This window comes from Podarcis tiliguerta (assembly GCF_965153285.1).
Source record: "Podarcis tiliguerta genome assembly, chromosome: 8".
In the NCBI taxonomy this organism is placed as follows: Eukaryota; Metazoa; Chordata; class Lepidosauria; order Squamata; family Lacertidae; genus Podarcis; species Podarcis tiliguerta.
This window is the reverse complement of record NC_139541.1, coordinates 37,747,152-37,755,525: the sequence shown is the minus strand read 5'-3', so window position 1 is coordinate 37,755,525 and position 8,374 is coordinate 37,747,152. Positions and strand designations below refer to the sequence as shown.

Genomic DNA, 8,374 nt, shown 5'->3' with positions numbered 1-8,374 from the left:
TCTCTGATCAGTTAGGAAGCTTTCCTTCCCCATCCTCACCAACACACAAGCGTGCCTTTCTCCCCATGCTCCCCACTGCCCCCAACTGCAAGTGCTTCTCTCCTTCTCCCTCCTTCCAAACACTTCGGCCATTCAGAGTGGGTGAGCAGCGTGCTCTGGGTTTGGCTTTCTGCCTTTTCTGCTCTATTTGCCAGGAGCCAGAGAGGGAGAGAGCAAGCCGCTCTCCCAATCACATTTGGTAATAAATTATTAGTTCCGCTGCTTTCGCTCCCATAAGCTCAAAATAGCTGCCTTTTTTGAGCAGCCGGCAGCCGGCGCAGGCTGAGTTCAATGGCAGCGAGCTCCTGAAGGGTGCTTGACTATCATTATGGCCCTTTCAAGGTGCCTGCGCGCTGCCAAGCCAGCCAGGAGTTTAACTGACGCTGCTGAACCTGCACACGCTCTACGTCTCCTGGCAACCTTTCCCGGGTGCCAGGTGGAGCCTGCCTGTAGGGCCTCTGGCGATTCCTACCAAGTGAGCTGGCCTTGCTGGTGTAAGGGCAAGGAGGGAGAGGAGCTCCCATCCGCCTTTCCCTCCCTCCCTCCCTCCCTCCCTCCCTCCCTGCATCCCCTGATTTATGGGCTGCTTCTCCCTCTACTCGCAGCACGCTTACCTTGCTGCTCTTTGCGAGAGACTATAAATCTCCCTGCACACCTGCTGCCGCTGCCAGGTAATTGGTGTATCCTTCAGATGCCAGGGCTCCAGAGAGCCTGACCTGCCATATTTTATGAAGCAGGGCAGGGGGGAGGCAGAAGGTTTAGGTTAGCGCTGGGCTTGGCATGAATTCAGGACGCCAGGTGGCACAGACCTTCTCCCGGTGCTATATTTGAACATAGAATCTGGGGAAGGAGTTGAAGCCTTGGTATTAAGCTATCCTTCCAGACCAGAAGCCCTATATAGACTTCAGGGGATGAGTGTCCTTAGAAAGGTGTGGCAAGTGAACTCTGTGCATGTTTTGATGCCCTTTTTGTACTTTTATGTCTCCTGGCACTTGAAACTGCTTCTTAGGCTAGGTTGTGCTTCAGCATAAGCCTTGTTCACTTCTTATTCTCCTAGATCTTCCTGAGCTATTTATCTGTCTATCTATATACACATATTTCTCTCTCCTACCCTTTTAAAAATAAGAAATAGTAACCCAGTCTGTTTAAGGGGTGTCAAGGCCAAGCAAGATGTACACATTGTTAGCCTCCCCACCCCAAGTAAATTCAGGGTATGTCTTGATTGGGACTGTGGCATGGGAAGGAGAGGTGGGGGCTTTAATGCTTTTACCATCACTCCACAGCATTCTAAAACAGGGACCAACAAGGAACTTTCTATCCTAATGCTAATAGCAGACACAGGACCTCTGATCTAGTTTGGGGTTTCAGCTGTGGGGGCAAAGGGTTAAATCCCCCTATACCAGTCTTCCAGTACAGATTCTGTCCCCCAGTTTTCAATTTATTTTTTGCAAACCATTCATTTAGCTATTACTTGTGTGAAATGGCATTGCACTTAGTTTCGTCCTTGGTGCTATTGAGGCCTAAAAGCCGGTCAAGGTTGAAAAGCAGAGTTGTTTGCAAAGAGCCAGGAAAGACCTTCAGCTTTGGTTGGGCTTGGTAACCAACTGTTGCTTCTGGAAGCCAATAAAGTCTGGCTTTCTCCCCTTTTTTGGGGGGGGGGGAGAATAACACAGGGAGGAGTTGATGTGAGGGTACTCCTCTCCTCCACATCACAACCTGAATGAGGAGGTTTGTAACAGTGCTTGTGGGCCCCTGGCGCTGGTGTGGCTGCCTGCCTGCCTGCATTCCATATGGAGGAGCTGCCCTAGTGAGGTTCTACTTGTCTAGAGCACAGCCCCAGGCCCAGCTTATGTAGTCTGTGGTCCCTATGCTAATTGTCCCAGTATGAAGCTTGAAGGCAACTCTACTATTGGTGAATTGGGAGCACAGTTCCTATAGTTGGACTCTCTAGACCCAGGAGTTTATGAAACTCTGGTCCATGATCTTCATTCAGGCGGTCCACAGCCTGTCTGTAAAAAAAAATTAAAAACCATGCACCTAGCACAGTGCATTACAGTTGTTACTACAAGCAGAAAAATTATTAAGAGCTCCACCAAGACCTTCATCAATATTTCAAATGACCCATGAGGAAAAAATTTGGGAACCACTGCTCCATTGCTTCCTTGCAGGCTCCTTCCTGATCCAAAAACATTTTACAGACAGACAGACAGACAGACAGACAGATATTCCAGAATGGGAGCATCAGTATTTTCCATCCTGAGAACAGGGCCAAAAACAGAGGGGAGAGTCCCCATTCTGTGCCTGAAATTTACTTTTTAAAAATCCATTCACTCTGTTATGTACTGTTTGAATGGCATCACATCTAGCTTGGCTCAGAGACTCACAGCCTAGAGTGGGCCTCTTCTATGATGGATAGAAGAATAAAAGAGTCACCTGGTTCTTCAGAGCAGCTGGCTCCTTGGGTACCAGGATGCCTGCCTTGGTGGGTGAGCAGAGCAACAGCTGGCCGGTTGCTGCCTCCTAGTGGCTGCTACAGCGAATGCAGCTTCTCTGACCCATGAGTACATCCTGGGTGGGTGGGGGGATGTTGTTAGTGCTCAGCTCTTTGGAGCCCCTCAAAACAATTCAAACAAAAGCACTTGAAACCAACAGAGAACAAGCAACTGTGACATTTGGAGCATTTGGCTAGGGCCGGAAGGCCACAGAGACTTGGGTCTCTGCTTCCATACATTAGTCTCTCCGGATGAATTGATGTAAACCTGGATTGAGCATGTGTGCCTTAAGCAGAGACCTGGTTGTTACAGATGACTCCAACCAATGAGCCAAGCCACATGCAGCAAAATACAGAGGCTTTGCTCACTACAAACTTCTGGTGTTTGGGGGAGGGGCAAACCATGGCTGGCGCTTGCCTTGACACTTGACCAGTGAGCTTTCCGGAGGCATCTGGCTAGCCATCTTGAGAAACAGGAGACCAGAGTAGGCAGATCTTTGGGCTAATCCAGCAAGGACTCTTAGGTAAGCTGAACTAAGGGGGGGGGGTGACTGTTCCCAGGCACAAATATCACAACCAGTCATTTACACAGACATGTTATGTCTCTTTGATATCTCTCCACTCAGTGACCAGCAGCTGAATGTGAGAACTGCCTCCAGTATGAGAAGCAGTTTGATGTTTTCAGTGAAACTTCTTTTGCATGTGCCAATAGCAGCTCTATGCCCTGTAGCCAGTGAGCAATAAACAGGGAGTCTGTATCTGGACACCTGTTGAGCCTCTGTAGCAGGAAGCTTTATTGGGACCCAGGGGAAGGGCGATAACTCAGTGGCAGAGCACCTGCTTTACATTCAGGTTTCCCCAGGTTCAATCCCCAGCATCTCCAGATAGGGCTGGGAGAGACTCCTGTGTGAAACCCTGGAGAGTTTCTGCCAGTTAGTGTGCAGTCAGTACTGAACTGGTTAGAGTAGTAGCTGGCTATGTATAACACAGTTTCCTATTTTACTCATATTGTTTTGTCATAGGTCAGTGGCAGATCACCTGCCTTACATGCAGAAGGTTCCTGGTTCAATTTCTGGTGTCTCCTAGTAGGGCAGGGAACATCCAATCTAAAACCATGGAAAGCCACTGCAAGTCAGTGCAGACAATACTGAGCCAGGTGGACTAATGGCAGCTTCCTGTGTTCCCCTCCTCCCCACCCCTGCAAGAAAACACATACATTCTTACTTCCCTCTAGGAATTCTCTGCTTCTTCCATGTCCTCCTGAGGCAGTGCATGCGCCTCTCCTTGTGCTGCTTTGATCCCAGGAGGGACCCACCTTCTTCACCGGCAGACCTGTGCTCCACTGCCCTGCATATCAGTTCAGCCTAAGCAGTTCTTCAGAGCCAAGGGGATTTGGGTATAATATGCACGTTTCAGTCCTCCTTTGTCCTCGCCTGCTGCTTGCCTGTCTTGGTTTATTTCCAAACCCCCTTCCAAACGCACATGCAACCCACCCACCAGCTCACTCGGCAGGCAGACAGGTTCTGCTTTTGCTGCTCTGGGCAGCTCCCCCTTGCCAGAAACCCGCCAGCATCATCAGCAACAGATGGGGAGAGGATGGCAGGTTCCCAGCTCTCAGTTTCCCGCCGAGGGCAAAGACACGGGGCGTGTGTGGCGCCTGCCTCAGCAGCAGTGCCAGGCAAGTGCTGACAAACACGCTTGGGGCTCCTCAAAGGCCCGGCTGTCGGGTGAGGGGGGGAATGTCTTGGAGTAGAACACACCTGCGCCAGGCACAGCAATGCCAAGGGAGCTAACTGCCTGTCGGGCGCTGCCAGTGGCATAGAGAGGGCCTCCAGGAACGAGATGATGCCCTGAAGCAGAGGAGCTGTAAGAGGAAGGTTTTCTCATTCATGCGCTGCAGCCTGCAACAATCCTGTTTGAATCTTTAGATGTTTGAGACAAGATCCCAGGAGCTGTTCAAGTCTACAGCTCTCAGGCAGCGCAGCTTATGGGTCCATTGTAGTATATTGTACTCTTAATCTCTGCCTTGGGTGTTTTTCATGAAATGGTAAGGTGATGAACACCTGGCTTCCCCCCTTGACTCCCTCATACCCACCACCTTAGGGGCACAGGAATGGAGCTTGAGGTTGTGTTTCATACCAAGAGGTTTCCCCTGTCTCTGTCTTTGTCTCTCTCTCTCTCTCTGTCTGTCACACACACATTATCTTACACTCCGTATTCAATACAGTATGCCTGAAGAAGCAACCCCACTTGCCCCTTCCTTGGCAAAAGGCGACTTCTCTCCAAGAGAACTTCACACTGTTTTGACAGACCTTGTAAATGAGTTCACTGACACTGGAGTCCATTGTGGTCCCTTCCCACCCACCTGCACTCTACCCTGTGTAAAAGGGCAAGCCACTTTTGTTCATAAGGCAGGCCAAGGCAATGGCAGAAAATAGAATGTCAGACAGAGTCCTGACTTAAGGACTCTCTGCCCTGCTCCTGATTGAGAGTGAACCAACCTGTAAGATCTTCCAATCTGCAAGACAGCTTCTGAGATACAGCATATCTTGGTTAAAGTGCCTGCCACAAGTATACCTTGTTGCTGAGGTCCTTTCAGGAAGCTATTATCCTACATCTTAGTGATGGTTGTGGTGAGATACGCATACTGCTACCGTTCGCACACACACACTTGTAGGCACTGATCTTTCTTGAAAATCCATTCACTTCATAATTTTTCCTTCAGTGGTGCATATATTTCTTGCTTCATCTCTCCTGCTTATTTGTTGTAGGGAACAATCAGCTTTCTGTAGCTTAAATATTTGTGTAAGTTACTTTGTCGTTTACATATTTTTGTAAGTCACTTTGAGACTTCTTTGCAAAAGTGATGAACACAGCCAATAAACAAATCAACTTCACTGGATTAATACCAAATTACAGTTGCATCACTCTTCGTGTGTGTGTGTGTGTGTGTGTGTGTGCGCGCACACACACACACACACACACACACACGCACACACACACAGAAGCTTCCACTTAATTGGTTTTGAAAACCTGCCTTGAAGGAAAGTTCTGTTTAACTAGCAGGCTCCTGGGTTTTGGCAATCACTTAGTCTCTTCCTTGCTCTGTGGGACGTCCACAGACCTGGGTTTAAATCCCCATTCAGGGCTCCTCCAGATGACCTGTTTATTAAGCATTCATCCTGTTTTGCTTGCACAAAACTTACATGGAAGTTAAATCATATTCGGTATTCATTGAACGTTCATTCTGATTTGTTTGCTGGGCAGTTATACCACAACAGACATTCACTGGGGGGCTGTAATGGTTCAGAATACCAGTTGCTGGAAACCCCAGGAGAGGAGAGTGCTCTTACACTCAAATCCTGCTTGCAAGTTTCCCAGAGGCAACTGGTTGAGCACTGAGAGAACAGGATGCTGGACTAAATGGGCCATTGTTATTACTTCTTGCAGTGTGTTTACACATCTTCTCATCAATCATTTGTTCATCTTGCACTTCCCAGTGCATTTCCCCATCACTTTCCTAACCCACAAAAGTCCATGTGTCAGGCTAGAGCAGTGGTGGGAAAATGGTAGCACTCCAGATGTTGCTGGACTACAAATCCCATCATCCCTGACTATTGGCCATGTTGGCTGGAGTGTGTGTGGAGGCCCACAGAAGTTCCCCATCCCTTCCCTAGTGCCACGGAGAGCTTTATTCCACTTTTAAATGAACAAACCTACATTTCCAGTATGTGCTTGAATCTCTCCTGACAAGAGACACCCATAGCCATGAAACTCAAATGTGTGGCCTTAGGCTAAGAGGTGATGCCTGGCCTCAGTCAGCTCCCAAAATGATGACAGTAGTGATGATGACTTACACTTGTAAGTCACTTTTTTCACAAGGTAAACTCAAAGTGACTTGCAGAAGCAAGCACTGAAAACAAAGATAAAAACAACCTAAAATGGTCACCTATAATATGTATGAAAAAGATGGTTCTTGTGAGTTTAATATGACAGTGTAAGGGTGGAGGAGAACCTTTGTAGGCTACCTTGATCTCTTTAAAAGGAATAGTAGGATACGGGTGTAACTTGTGATTAATATATATATATTTTTAGAAGGCATTTTTCAGATGGAGGTTTTTAGCTGCAGGGCTGCTGTGACAAACTTGTGACAAACATTTACCAACAAGTTAACATAGTTTCTTTTGGAGGGGGTAAGATGCCCTGTGGGTCTGCTGCTAGACCCCAAAAGACATGGGTTTTATAACTTCAGTAAATAAATGGATGGCTTGGCTAGCTGAAATCCTGGCTCTGGAAGGGCTCAGATACCTCTGAAGATGGCAAGTGCACAAAAGCAGCAAAAAGAAATCCTGTTTGGGTTGTGTTAAGGGTATAGGCAGAGAAGAAAATAGAGGGGTCACAAAGGATTGCTACCTGGGAAGGGACCAAGGCTGAGGGCTTTGTTCCCAGAAGATCCCTTTGTATCTCAAATTAAAAGGATCAGGTACAGGTGGTAGGGAACACTTTGCTCTGCCGGAGAGCTTGAAAACCTGTGACCAGCTGGAGAACAAGACAGTCCTGGCTTAGCTATGTGAATAGGCTGATATAAGGCAGCTTCCTGCAATCCTATATGTGTTTCATTTAGAGGTCTTGCTGGGCGCTGTGTAAATTCACCAGAATGGCAAGGTGATGACAGAGGGCTGTCACCTCTTTCTGTCCTGTGCCTCTGCAAAGTGTCAGGTGGAAGTTGTTTTCTCAGAAGTGCACTTCAGCACTGTGGAGAAGTTCATCTGTTGGATTTCTGCCTGCTGTGCAGCTGCTCAGGGCCCAGGAAACCTTCCAGAAAATGGAGAGAGAGAGAGGAGGCCAGCATTGTCTAACTGCTGCAGAGAAGGTCAGCCCTTTTTTATTTTTTTCTTCCCAGGACTGTCAGCGCAGGAAAGAACAGGAGTGGGTGGGAGGGGTGAAATTATCTGGCACCCCAGGGTGTGTCTTGCAGCATCAGCAGGTGGTTTTTGGCAAGGGACACAAGCAGGAAATCCCGCCCTCTTCTGTGTGGGCCGCCTCTGCCGAAAGAGAGAGTGAGAGAGAGGTGCCGGAGAATGATTCTGATTCCATTGGTTGTGAGGGGAAATTCTGGGCTGCTGCTTGCCTTTTGAAGGTGAGTTTGAATGGAGAGTCCTCTTTTGATTTTGCCAGGTGCCTCCCCCCACTCTCTTCTTTGGAAGCCCAGAGGCTTCATTTTCATTTTTGCAAAACATCTAGCCTCCACCACAAATAAAACATGCTCAGGAAACAGCGCTGTTCCCACACAGTGCTTGAGCGTGTTTTTAAGAAAGGCAGTGGTCAGCGTCTTAGGGGGGGGGCACACTCTTTATATCAGGGTGGGCAGAAGGTGGGTTGGAACCTCTCTTGGTGACTCATAGCAAATGTTTCTGACTCCTAAATAATTTTGACAACAAATCAACTTTTTCCACCTAAATTAAGCTGCCGAAATGAAGAAAGCCATCCAGGAGCAGACTTTGGTGTGAAAGGAGATGTGAGCTGGGTTCAGTTCTAGTACTGAAAAAAATATTTCTAGGCTCAGGACTGCTCAGGGGGTCTTTATTTCTAACTGTATGTATTTAGCACCCAACTCTGGTTGATAGATTGAGAAGCAGGGTGTCTAGTAAAAGACAGCAGCGATCCAACAACCCTAAATTTACCTACTCCTGTTGTACTTGTTCAGAAGTCACCTTCCATGATTGAACACTGCCTGGTACTGAAATTAGAATTTAGGGCCTGGCTGAAACCCTGTGTTAGGGGTGGACTGGGGAGATGGGCAATGTCCTGTAACTATTGTTTGCTAGAACCGTTTACAAGTGT

The 8,374-nt window shown here is 47.9% G+C and overlaps 1 protein-coding gene across 10 annotated transcripts in view; it reads left to right on the top strand.

The window, feature by feature from the left end:
- Window positions 1–8,374, top strand: part of GSE1 (Gse1 coiled-coil protein) — a 425,723-nt gene that overhangs the window by 347,538 nt on the left and 69,811 nt on the right. Inside the window, exon 1 of one of the 10 annotated variants that reach the window (XM_083451800.1) lies at window positions 7,563–7,670. The exons of the other annotated variants lie outside the window; for them this stretch is intronic. The gene's annotated coding sequence lies outside the window, so the exon portion shown is untranslated. Of the gene's footprint in view, window positions 1–7,562; window positions 7,671–8,374 lie in introns of those variants that run through there. 10 annotated transcript variants of the gene reach the window in all.